The sequence below is a fragment of the Aphelocoma coerulescens genome, chromosome 2 (assembly GCF_041296385.1).
Source record: "Aphelocoma coerulescens isolate FSJ_1873_10779 chromosome 2, UR_Acoe_1.0, whole genome shotgun sequence".
NCBI lineage: Eukaryota > Metazoa > Chordata > Aves > Passeriformes > Corvidae > Aphelocoma > Aphelocoma coerulescens.
The window spans coordinates 95,666,198-95,680,091 of NC_091015.1; positions in this window are offsets into that span (position 1 = coordinate 95,666,198).

Genomic DNA, 13,894 nt, shown 5'->3' on the forward strand with positions numbered 1-13,894 from the left:
TTGTCAGAACAGCCAGATTAGCTCCAACTAAAAATCCACCTACAATGAGCATCTGGGAAAATAAGATCGGAATGAAAGTTAAAAAGATAATTTCAGGTGCCTTAACAAGTTTTCAGCTAGATAATGTTTCATTTGTTTTTAATTGAAGTTTACAGTCTTTATAGCTGCATGATTTTTCTTAAAGTGAAGAAATAAGTAGAGAGGAGGAAATTTAGCAACACCATAATTAACTACTTAGGGCAAATCCTCCCATCAGATTCATGAGACAGATTTCAGATAAGCAGCTCAAATGAAGGATTATCTTGCTAGCAATGCGGAAATGTTGATCAGCTTGATATTTCCATTCTGCAGACAAGAGTTCATGCTGCTGCTCACTATTTTCTGCAAGGAGGTAAATCTCCACAAAGGTGGAAAGTCTGATCCAAAGGGGATTTTGTTTTTAAAACCCCTGCACATGACCATCTTGTACTTGTGTGTTTTCAGGCAGAAATGAGATCTGAATTTAAATGCTGCTCAGCTGCCCCCTTCGAGAAGAGTTACCAGGCAGATGGATGCCCTGATGGTATGATGGATGGGTTGGAGCACATTGCATATGTGCTAATACGGTGTCTTTACACAAACATTAGCACTTGAGAGCATCACAGAATACTCAAGCATTCTTAAAATATTAAGTTCAATTAAAAATATAATCTCCTATGACTGATAACACTCTCAGCATATGTTTCATGGCATTTAAAGATAAATGGAACCCATCTAGCCAGGAGATTTAAATTTCGAGGAAAAATGTCCTGTCCATCACCAGGAATACTCTGAAAAAAAACCCGTATAAAATTTAAACTGGAGCCTTGTCATAGCAGTCTTGCATATGCCAGTCTTGTCTGGTGTCTGGGCAACCAATGCAACTGAAAAACTGAGATGCTTGCCTTTTACCATGCACTTTTCAGTCCTTTTGCCTCATTCAAAAGCTGCAGAGATGGCTAGAACAAATTCCTTATTTCTATTTCAGGATCTAAAAGCTGTTTGCTGGGTGGGGCTCAAGGGTCTCTATCTCTTCATTCTCTACATAGCAGAAAAACACATACGGATATTTCAGTAAGTTTTGCTTTGAACAAGAAAGAGAGGACCAGAAGCAAATGGGGGGAAAAAACAAACATAATACAAAATATTTATTATTGCTGTATTCACAGAAGTAGTACCAATCTCTTAGGTTTAGTCACTTGAATATGGACTGCAAATTTGACCACAGTGTATATATAAGGTATTTTATACGTCCAGTGGATATACTTCCATTTTGACTTGTGCAAACAGTTTACATGTTTTGCCCCATATAAAAAAAAAACATTGTCCACTATGAGAAAAGAAAAGGTTCTATGGCCATGCCACATATTTCCCCATGTCTTAGGTGCCCACAAGATAAGTAGTCTTCTTTTGTAGTTGGCATCAGAATTCTTCAGAGAGGCAGCTGTTCATTTAAAGTACATTAAAATGCATTTCTTTGCATTTTCTAATAAGTAGAGTGAATCTGTTGGAACATTTTAAAAAAAAATCTGTTTGAAACTTGGAACCTAGCCCTCTCCCATCCCTATTCAGATAAAATCCCACCCCAAAACCCCCCAAACAAAAATAATTTTTGCTGAATGCATGCCTAAACAGATAAGCTTCACAGTAAGATTTCCAACAAATACTCACAAGACTTAGGTATCAAATTCCCATCAACTGAAAAAATTCCCCCATTTTTTCCAAGAGCATTGAGATAAGATCATGTGCAGACATCACATCACACTCTGCTCATGTCTGTGTTTAGTTCTGAAGTACTCATATTGTTCCTGAAATTATTCATCCTTGGGTTCCCTGGCATGTTAGCTGAGCCTAAGAGTTACGGTCTCTTGGCAAGTGCCATTTCTCCTTCAGTTTTTCTCTACACAGGCAAACCCTTAAGATACCACGTCTGAACTCAAGAACATCAGTAGGGCACTGCCCTAGTAAGTAGGAAGGATGCCCATAGTGTCAGGACAGAATCACTTCAAGCTCTACAACTCAAACCCAGCTCTATCATCTCCATGCAGGCAGCTGCTCCCTGTCAAGGAGAAGCAGCTTCTTGTGCTCTCAGACAATAAGGCAGCTATCTTTTTTCTTCCAGTGGGGAAACCCATACAGGGGAAAACAGTCAAATAACAAAACAATCCAGTAAACTCTCTGTCACATGCTCACAGAAACAATGATCACTTGTATGCCTCTAGGCATATGACCACTTACTGAACACCGAAATCTGTGTACACATAAACTGTTGATCAGCTCTCAGACACCAGGGTGGGATCATTTGCATTATCACCCTAAACCTCATTTTCAGGGATTAGTTTAGATTTGCAGAATGGTTTGGGTTGGAAAGGGCCTAAAAGATCATTTACAGTCCAACCACTCTGCCAGGGGCAGGGACACTTTCCATTAGACCAGGTTACTCAAAGTCCCATACAACCTGGCTTTCCACACTTACAGGAATGGGATATCCACAGCTTCTCTGAACAACCTGTTCCAGTGCCTTATCACCCTCACAGTAAAGAATTTCTTCCTAATATCAAATCTGAACCTACCCTCTTTCAGTTTGAAGCCATTCCCCCTTGTCCTATCACTACATGTTCTTGTGAAAAGTTCCTCTTCATCTCTCTTGTAACCTAAATGCTGTAACCCAAAAAAGCAATAGCAGAGAAGGATTTTTAACAAGCATCCAGTAACAGAATGAAGCTCAACATGTCACTTTTAGGCAAGAGGTTTTTGGTTTTTTTTAAATGTTTTGCTCACAGGAATATTTTTTATAACAGCTTAAAATACTGTTTTCATTTTCCTTTGCTTGCTGTTACTCTTTCAGGCTGTCTGCAAGGCTTAGCTTTGCATATAATCCCATTTTACTCCTGTTCCTCCTATGAACAGAAAAAATCTTTAGAAAGTGAAGTGTAAGGTAAAATTTATGGTGGACATTAAAAACAGTTTTAAACACTACAGTCTGGTCTGTAGCCCATTAAAAGCCCAATAGACTGTATAATATCCTTGCAAAAAGTCTTTCCACAGTTACTGCATAAGAGAGAGTAGGAGGAAACAGAGAGAAGCAATGCCCTCCGTGACCTTGCCCTGTAATCATACTTATGGCTTGGCAGTGGTGGCAGAGCTGATACTTGATTGCCTTGGCATTTGCATTAAATCTAGCTCATGTTGTTCTTGTGAAATAAGTTGTATTTCCTACAGGAAAAAGAATGTATCTGTAAAGCACAAGTGCTCTGAAAGTGAGTCTTGTTTACTTTGGTACGGTAGCTGCTGGTTATCTTGGTTATTCAGTAGCAGATGGAGCTCTCAGAGACCTGAATGCTTCTTTGGCACTAATTAATACTCTCAACGGAGATGGTTACCTTCAGGCATTTAACTTGTGTATCTAAGTTCATCTGCTTTTACTTTAGACATTGCCTCCAGGAGAACTGAGTTCAGAGCACTCCAGTTTCTTGATTTGCAGAGAAATATGAATCCCTCTTTCCTTCTCCCTTAAGTATAAAGGGAGGTATTATTCCGATAGCTGAGAAAGTATATGTCAGACAGGGTGGAAACTGCATCAAGACCTCCTTGTAGCTGACAAACAAAATTTGGTCCACGTAGTATTGATGTAGATTGTGAAGAGCAGAGAAAAGTTCTTGGCAAGTCACTTGCCAAAAGCAGCAGTTCCTAATGTCCTTGGAATTTCAGTCATATCAAATGGGAAGGAAGACAATCCAAATAGTGCAAGATAAATGAAAGGCAATTTTTTTTTTTTTTAGGCCATTAGAAAGAGAAGCAAATTCCTTCAAGCCTACAACCTGAATGTTGCAGTCTTTTACCTCAACTTCTCATCTTTCAGTTCATTCCCTTCCTTGCTGTTAAGACTGCTGGTTTTCCTGACAAAAGACACTCTTTGTCAGCTTGCCTAATTTGCAAATAAATCACACTTATAAGTATGAGAATCATGTTTTAAAAGACTTGAAAAGAACTGAATTATTAACCAAATCTGCTGTTTAGCAAACATCAATGTTCCCTAATGAATTCAACAAATGCTAATTCAAAGATGACTATCAGAAGTTCTGCCATAAAAGCAGGGGATACCAAAATATAAATTTGTACCTCTCCACAAAGTTAATAGGTTATTGTTGAGTATTAGGATCCACAAAACATCAGACCTATCCCATTTGGTACCGATTCAAATAATACAAATAAGAAATGTCTGTACAGCAATTGCTGAACATACTCAAGCTGGGAAAAAAAAAAGAAAAACAAAAGAGAGTTTTCTGATGCAAATTCACACAGGCAGAGCTTCTATACACCATGTCACAGAATCACAGAATTATTTAGGTTGGAAAAGACTTCTGAGATCAAGTCCAACTTTTGACTAATCATCACCATGTCAACTAGACCATGGCACTAAGTGCCAAGTCCAGTTGTTTCTAGAACACCTCCGAAAGATGGTGACTCCACCACCTTCCTGGACAGTGCATTCCAGTGTTTAACAACCACTCAGTCAAGAAATTCCTCCTGATGTCCAGCCTGAACCTCCCCGGTGCTACTTGAGGCCATTCTTTCTTGTCCTGTCACTGTCTGCCTGGGAGAAAAGACCAACCCCTACTTTGCTACACCCTCCTTTCAGGCAGCTGTAGAGAGTGATAAGGTCTCCTCTGAGCCTCCTTTTCTTCAGGCTAAACAGCTCCAGCTCCCTCAGCTTCTCCTCATAGGACTTATCCTCTGGACCCTTCACCAGCTCCATTGCCCTTCGTCAGACATGCTCCAGCACCTCAGTGTATTTCTTGAACTGAGGGGCCCAAAACTGAACACAGGATTTGAGGTGTGGCCTCACCCTTGCTGAGACCAGGGGGACGATCACTTCCTTGGCCACACTATTGCTGACTCAAGCCAGGATGCCCTTGGCTTTCTTGGCCACCTGGGTACATGCTGGCTCATGTTCAGCTGCTGTCAACCAGCACCCACAGGTCCTTTTCTGCCAGGCAGCTTTCCAGCCACTCTGCCCCCAGCCTGTAGCGCTGCATGGGGTTGTTGTGTCTGAAGTGTAGGACATGACAATTGGACTTTGCTAATAGTCACTAACAACATCACAGATGCCCATTTCAGGAAATGGGTCCAAACCCCAAAACTTTCCACTACTCAAGCCAATCTTTACAAAGTTAATGTATTAAATGCATACATAGGTGTTATTGTTATTCACACAATGGAATTAGATTAATTTCCATCCTGCAGTCATAACACATTATATAGGAGATAGATATCTGTCATATATCTGGGATCCTTGGTTCTGTGGACATGTAATGTACATTCGACATCTTAATGTTCTTGTGGGGATGAGATGAGATGAGATGAGATGAGATGAGATGAGATGAGATGAGATGAGATGAGATGAGATGAGATATGGATGCTTCCAGTTACATGTCTTTCTGGTAAACTGTGACACTTCAGATCAAAAGCTAAAGGGTATTTAAAAACTGATGATATTTGAGCAGAATTTTCACTCAAGTCCTGCTCAGAATCAAAATAGACTTAATTTCAATGCACAAAGCTTCAGATTGATTGGACATTTGCAAGAGCATAGCATACAATTCTTTGGTCCTTAATGTAGTGTTAGAGATTAAATACTTCTATCTTATTCATATTCACTTATCAAAGGTGTTCATGTTCTACATTAGTTAGAAACTTAATCCTTTTCAACATTGGAGGAAAAACTTCACAGAGGGACATATTCCACCAAACAATTCACCAGTTCTTTGCTTAAGGCAGTGGAATAACGTAGGAAACCTTGACTGTAAGCTCCAATCTACCCGAATCAAGTGTACTTGTTCACTCCCAAATAACTAGATTTGGGGTTCTTTTACATTCTTTCTGGCACTGGCTTTGTCAGCCTTTCATGGCAAGTTTTGTTTATATAGTTCATTCTACAGTCAAGATTCTATTTCATTTTCATATATCAAAACCAGCACAAAATTTCTTTCCCAGTTAACATTTTCCAGCAGCAGCTAATTTCCTAACAGTTCAAGAATAAATGTTGTGGATAATATCAGTCTTCACTGCAATGCTGTTAACAGATTCCATAGGTAATGTAATTTATGTAACAGATGAAATCAGCATGGTGCATCTAAACTAATGTTTAGTTATTTTCCACTAAACATTGTGTGAACAAAAAAATTTGAATTCAGACACAGGGCAGAATTTACTAATATCTTTATATCATCCAGATTTTCCTGAAAATCAATCTTTCCATTGTGCTCTTAGCATTGTTAAAGCACGCTACTATCCCTATTGATATTTTCATGTCACATACTGAAAGAGTTTTCTTTGAGAAACGTCCCCTAAATGTTAGAGATACTATGTAATTTGTGTGAACTTTATATATCGCTACTGTTAAGCAAGAAGGAGTTTACATATGCCTTAGGAAGTTTCTCCTCATTCATATCCCTTTTGTTGGTACCTTAGGCTTTAAATACATCTTTTAGTTGCTGAACTAGTCCAGTATTTGTTTGCATGTGTGGTTGTGTGACCACTTTGTTCTGTTTTCACAACAAATACCCTGTTTCCATCAGCTGTAGTTTTCTTTAGCAGGAGCTCAGTGATTAAGGATGTTAGTGGGCTAGATGCCAATCTCTCTTTACCACATTTGATATGAAAAAGATGGGGTTACACATTCAAAGTATCACCCTACTCAATGAATAACCACAGTGTCCTCAAGAACCTCACTGAGCAGGCTTCTATTCAGAATAAATGGAATTTATGTGTTGAATGAACAGAAAATAAGTCCTAGCCAAAAACCTACAAACCCAGGTTTCCTGATTATCTTCAGAGTCAGAATAAAAACTTGATATGGATTGCTGTCAATGCAAAAAGTTTCTATTTAAATATGTCTATGGTAAGCTAAGATATTTAAAATTCTGACACAGGATGTAATGAAGCTCTTGATTAGCTACAATGTAGACTGTCACATTCCAGTGCATTCAGGTTCATCTTTTAAATAGTCACGTACATCACTGTCTCTGTTACATTTGCTTGCTGCAGTCTGTAGGAGCTTTTATACTTCCTTTAGTTCCATAACAGAGAATAAAGCTGAAGGAATCCACTACTCAGAAGAAGTTACACTGCCTGTTTACTAATTGCAACATGAACACACTCTCTTTTTCATAGCCAGAGAACAATTCACAAGAAAGAGGCAGGGGAGAATTGTTGTGCCCACTTCTGTAGCAAATCAATTCATCAGCAATGAAGGCTTCATTTTCTACCAATGTTTTTATTAAAAGAGTGACAATAATTCATTTCCCATTGCTGTTGGTACAGGACACTGGCATGAGGCATTCACATAGGTAGCCTCAGATGCTGTGTTGTATTAAACTTCGCAAAAGCAGAGATGTAGGACATGATTTCTCATTGGTTTCACTGAACAGCAATAAACTAGATTTCCAAAAGCCAGGTTCTTTACATTGATTTTGTGCTTTTCAGCCTCTCCGTGATAACAGTGCAAATTAAAGTATGCATAGCAGGACAAACCATCCTCTTGCATGACAAGATTTTGGTTTCCAATATAGGAACAGAACTTGCAAGTCAGAGCTATTCAGAACAGGCTGTAGTAGATTGAGACTTCAAAGAGAAAAGGTCTGATACCACCATAGGTGAAAGTGAGATCACTTCTTCATCAGTTTAGGATTCAATGTGAATTCTCTGCAGGATATTAGAGAATCTGAGAAAGCAAATGCCAGAAATTCACCAACACTAAGTGTTTTCACACAGTCCAGAGAACACTGCATTCAAAGCTCAAGATCTACTAAAATTAGCCTGAAATTAATCAAAGGCTGAGACTAAGAGGCCTTTTTTCTTCAGGAGAAGAAACACTGCTGGCTGCTTGATTCACCTGAAATAACTCCCAGTTTGAGGCTGTGAGCCAACTATAGGAGTACATTGATAAAAAGGATGCACCTTAGTCAAAAAGGCAATATGCATTGTTTGAGACCACGTAAGAAGCAAAACCAAACAGCAGCAATTGCAAAGCAGTCTCTAAAGTTATCCCTCCCCATCCAGCACAGCATAATTAAAAGTGTCTTTAGACAATCTGGTATGATAATCATAAGTAAAAATGACATTTGATGAGAACTATTTTTACAGAAGAAGTGGAGAGACTGAGTGGAAAAAACATTAATTTGTCTTTTAAAAGAAAATGACTGAATTGTTTGTGTGAAACAGAAAAAACAGGCTTATAAGAAACTCCAAATTATACTAATCCAAGGTCAGCTCTGCAACAGTGTAAGATTCAGTTTAGACATCATATTGCCATAATTTTCTCTGTTTATTTCCCACACTAGTTGTCACTGTTAAATAATTTCTTTGTGGTTCTGTAACATGTTTTGATTTACCTAGATTTTATTCCCAGGGATGGTTTCATGTCAATTCATGACATCAAGTAATCAGGTGTATGAAACACATAGCATACGTGCAAACATTTGGCAGTCATCCAAGCAAGTGATGAAGATGAGGGTTTGCTTTGCTATTGCTGATATAGAAATTGCTGCTTCACATCCAGGCTTAGTGGCAGGCCAGAAGTGTGGGACCAAGGAAACAGCGTTGTTCATTATCAGCTATGCAGGCCATGGCTGTGCGCAAGTATTTTCCTTGACCTTGGAGTAAGTAAATCATTACCTGGATGCATGTCCTCCTCTGCTGCTTCCATTCAGCAATCAAGTTGATTAATGAGATAGTATTATTGAGAACTAGAAATATGGGGCTTTATTTCTTTTGCTAGGGGGAGAAGGAACATGCAGGTGAGTATCAAAAGGATAGATAGAAAAGAGAAACTTTCCTACTGCCTTCAGTAGCTGCTGCACCATATTGTCACATGTAACAAGATCATGATTTACCTGATTTAAGACATTCATTTTTGCACCCATAGAAGAAAAAGAGCTTGCTGCTGTTAAAAGCTGAAACATCTTTCTTTTCTTTTAATTCACTTTGAGTCAGTCCCCGAGTGGCATGTTGGGACAAAGAAGGGGAAAATTAAGGTAGCACACAGCCATGTATGTACCTCACAGGCTGCCAGCCAGCTCACAAAACCCCTTTTCTCTGGATGGGCTGTCTAAAGATGACAAATGCTGATGTCCCAAAAGATTCCTACAGCAATGCAACTTACAGGCCAGGGCCGAGTTCCGGCTCTTGACACCAAATCAGACTGAGGTTGTGTTGGGCTTTGCATTCCTGTGCCAGGTCCTCAACTGCAAATTTACTAAGGTTAAAAAGGTATTATGGACATTACCCAGCTGAAGATGTGGGGTTTTATTATGTGGAATGTGTGCATAATATTAGATTGTGAGCAAGATGCCACAGCCTTTAGAAAGCTGTCGGGTGCATTGAGTGCCTAACAGCATGCAGATGACTCACTGAAATTCTGTTAAAACACAAGACATCTGCTTAAATACGTTTCCTGCCTGTCCTTTTGCATGGCTGGAAATAATGGGCTAGAGATTCTCTCCTACTCCACCAGTCCTGGCACCAAATGAGTGGAAAACTGCTGTAAGCCAGAATCTGGGACTCCGCTTTGAGTGATGTGAGCTGCCACTTGTCTCTGGGCAGTAAAATGACCCCTCTCTCTCTCACAAGCCTGAGTGAGCAAAACAGGGAGCATCTCTGTGCTACCCTGGCAGCCCCAATGGTTCATTCCCCCAGTGCTCCAGCCATACTGAGGCCCACACTGACTCCCCAGGGGCTATAAACTACAGCAAAGCCTTTGCTACTGCCTCCTTTTGCCTCCCAGAAGCTCAGAGCTCATCTTATGCCTCATACTTACCACTTTGACATCAGTCTTATGCACAGAAATAGCAGCAATGATTCCAATGTGATGTCACATAAAAATTAAGGAGATAATTTCCTATTAAAAACAACACATTTTCTTCAATAAGGAGACTGTAAGCTAGAATAAGAAATACATTCAAAACCCCCAAAAACAGTTTGCCAAAGCTTTTGATAAGATTTGGTTCTGAAGATGCAGTTCTATGACACAACCTGACTTCAAAGGAAATTTTAGCATATAAGATACATAGATCTGCACAAACGTGATGAATAACAAAGCAAAGTCACTTGCAGACTTGCCTGCAGCAGCTCTACCTTAAAACCACATATCATCATACCTTTTTCCCTTGTGCTGAAGGGTCAGACCTAATTGCATTGCTTTGAGAAGACAGCATTTCAGCTACAAATGAAAGCTCACAAGTATTTCATGTTAAAAATAAACTTTAAAGTGAAGCAGCAGATGCTGCCATGGAACATTCCTTAGAGCTTTCATGCGCTGGTTCACATCTGTTCAGCTGGAAGAGTGACTGTTTCAAACCAACTAATGGTTTTTAAGTGGTGACAAAAAAGAGAGCAAAAAGACAAAATACTGTAGAAGGCTCTGGAAAAAAAAACCTAACTTGCAGTTTTGTATTGGAATAATAACACTCAGGTAAAGTTCTGGATGGAAACTTGGGTCACAAACAGAAACAATTTAAAACTGCCAGAAATGCAAGCAGTTATTTCCTAGTAAAGCAGCAAGAAGGGAACTACTATTCACCAACATAGAAATGCAGTTTTAGAGGCAAAGATCCATCTCATCTTATGATAACTTAATTCTTCCTACAACCTTTGAAAATGTCACAGTTTTGCAGAAAAGTTACCCTGACAGAAGCTGTAAGTAGATGTTGGTATCTAGTGAAACACTAGGGAATGATAAATCCTGTTTTATCTAAGTGTTTTCTTTAGTTGTTCTATTCCTTCCTACTAATTTATACAAACACATACCAATGGGACCTCTGTTCCTAGTTTTTAATCTTCAACTCACTGGCTTGTTATCTTTGTAAGCACAGGTAGTCTTCAAAATGTTAGCATGAATATAGCCCTTCTCACTGGTAAATCTTTAAATATGCTTTACAAGTCACCTCAATTAACACTTTACCCAAGTTTTAGAACATCCTTATGGAATAATAGAGGTATTGAGAATTCTTCCCGCTTTACAGAGGTGAAGAGTAACCCAGCAAAAATAGGTTAATCACCGAAGGCCACAAGAAGTACCAGCAAAAATGGGATCAAGCAACCTGTTGTCTGTTTCTGTTAGGAGAGGTAATTAGTATATTTCCCAAACACAAGGGGCAGAAAAATGGAAAAAATTGCAATTTAAGGAGTGTGGTACTGGAAGTAAAAATCTTGTTTCCTGAAATTGAAATAGAACTGTGGCAGGAGAGTGGACTTTAAGCAATACAGACAGAAAGAAAAAATCCCAAACACGCTGCTGTTCTGCCCTTTATATAAGCAATCCTGTGACTCCAATTATGATTCTCTTATGTATTGGCCAGAGATGTCTTGCACCGAACCAATTCTGACTGCCTACAACATCCATACTTAACCTCTGAAAAGCAGTCTCTGGTTAGGATTTTCTGAGCCAGCAGCTTTCAGTGAAGGTGAATGATCTTAAATTAGCGTTTAATTGAGTCTGGCATCTAAACCACTGGGAGGTTTGTAAGCTTTCAAGTATTGATTCAAAAGACTTGTGCCTGAAAACATCTGATTGAGTGTTCCGTGGTCTTCCCTCAGCATCAGCATCTGAAAACAATAATTTACTTTTTTGTACTGCTTTAATTGTTACCAATGCTGCCAGCAGAGAACTCAGGTTCTCAAGCCCGTAGGAAAAAAAAATTTCAGAAAGGTTTTTTAGGGGCACAGTGGTTTTGGTTTGGGATTTTGTTTCAGGTTTTGGGGTTTTGGGGGGGGGGGGGAGGGAGGTGTCCCCCTGTATGCGCATATTAAATATTTAGCACTTTTTTTTTTCAGGTATGAAGAAAACATTGGCTACTGAAGGTGATGATTTTTATAAAGTCCATTATTTTATGGGCTCCCGTTAGCTACTCTGAAAGCAAAGAGAAAACTACTAAAAGCATAAAGTGTCTTGTGCCTCCACCAAATAAAAAAGTTGCATCCCCTCAAACAGTTTACCATTGCTATTTCACCCTTTAAAATAAAAGCTCTTCACCTCAGCTGCAAATAAGAAATGCCAAAAAGAAACTAGTACAGCTCTGGGTCTTAAGAAACATTTTTGGGTGTATTTGTAACCAATCACGAGTGCCAAGAAAAAACATTCTTGTTTCTTCAACACACTCTTACATAATTTGACACAAGGCATAAGTAAATCAGCTGGTAAGCAGTGCCTGAACAAGACACTGAAACAGTAGCTTCAGTCTTTATATAATATCTTCCAGCCTTCTCTTTATAATTTAAAACCTAGTCACAACAAGAGATAAATTTTTAATGGCACTATACAATTTGGGTAAGGTAGAGAAGGGGTTTATTTCTTCAAAAGACTGCCATGTCTGGAAATTGAAGCAGCTTTTCATACTGAGCTTTTATTGCCATTATTCTGTTATTCATTGGCAGGATTTATTAAAGTAGTGTTCCATTAACCCAATCACATACCTTGAGCAAAATGTCACTATAGTAGATGTTCAAACTTCTTCTCTGACTTTCTCTTCAGGGTTGGATTTATTATAAAATTTAAAGTAAAAATAAATATACAGATCAAATGCATGTTTCTGAGCTCTTAGTCTCAAGGTGACTGATGTACCAGGAATTGAGAGATAATAGTCATGCTTCCCAACACAACTTTGGAGTATTTCAACAATACTTCTTTTCACTTATTTTACCAACTTCTTCATTCTTTTAACCACCAGTAATTGCTAAGAAATTTTGGTCGGCAATATTTGCACTTCCATGCACATTATGATTTACTGTTGTCATGAGACAATTTGATCTTTTCCAGTCCTGTCACAATTTTCACCCTAAACATTTCTGATAGTTTTGCTAGAATAAGATCACCTCATTGATAATGGTCCTGCCTAGAAGGTGGCTGTTTACTGGAAAATTTGGTCAGACTACATGCACAGAGCCTGTCCACTGGATTACTGCAGCATTTGTTTTCAACAGATGCTTTAAAACACTGGCAGGAGCTCTAAGTACTAGAAGACTATTTCATCCCAAGGCAGGGGTAAATTCACATGCTATGCTGGCATCTGGTCCAGTCAGAAGGTTTTTTGGCTTTTGGAGGTTTTTTTGGTTGGTTTTTTTTTTTTTTTTACTCTCTCTATTGAAGTAATAAGCAGAAGTCTTTGAAAAGTTTGCAGAGAAATAAATGTACATATTCCTGTTTTCCCAATATAACAGATGTTTTCGTTTCTTCTAGATCCATCATTGTAGATTACAAAGAGACAGCGTAATTTGGATTAGAAACAACCTTTCTCCTTGTAATCTACTATGTGCCCTTAATAAACCCAGCCCCTGAGTAAGAACATTTCCTCCTTTTGCCAAGAAGTGGTCTCTACCTGAGAGGTGGCAGAAGTTTTAAAGCGATTTGTTACTGTGTTCTGTGTTTACTCAGAGTTAGAACACCTAACAGGAGCTATATCAAGACTGCTAAGGCACAGCTCATTCTTTCCATCTCATTTTTATCACCAGATTTAAATACTAATCAACTAATAGGAAACAGCTAAGTTCAGATAAGAGTAGACTGCTTTTGAGATGGAAATTTCATTTGGAGATTTTTTTTTTTCCACTCAGCACCATTGTGCTAATATACAATACATGTTGTTTTCACTGAGTCAGTATCAGGAACCTAGTTAGTGACCACAGAGCTGGAATAATTGTAAACCTTCCATTCAATTTAAACAGTGTTCTTCCCAGTCTTTTTTTCCCCCAAGGCATACTGATTCCGTGCTAGTCGGGTAGATGCTAAAATATGGTGCTTAGTGAAGAGAACTCCTGCACCCTTTTAGGAACAAACTGGGAGCTACTGTAAAGGTAAGGTTGGAGGTGGATCACAATT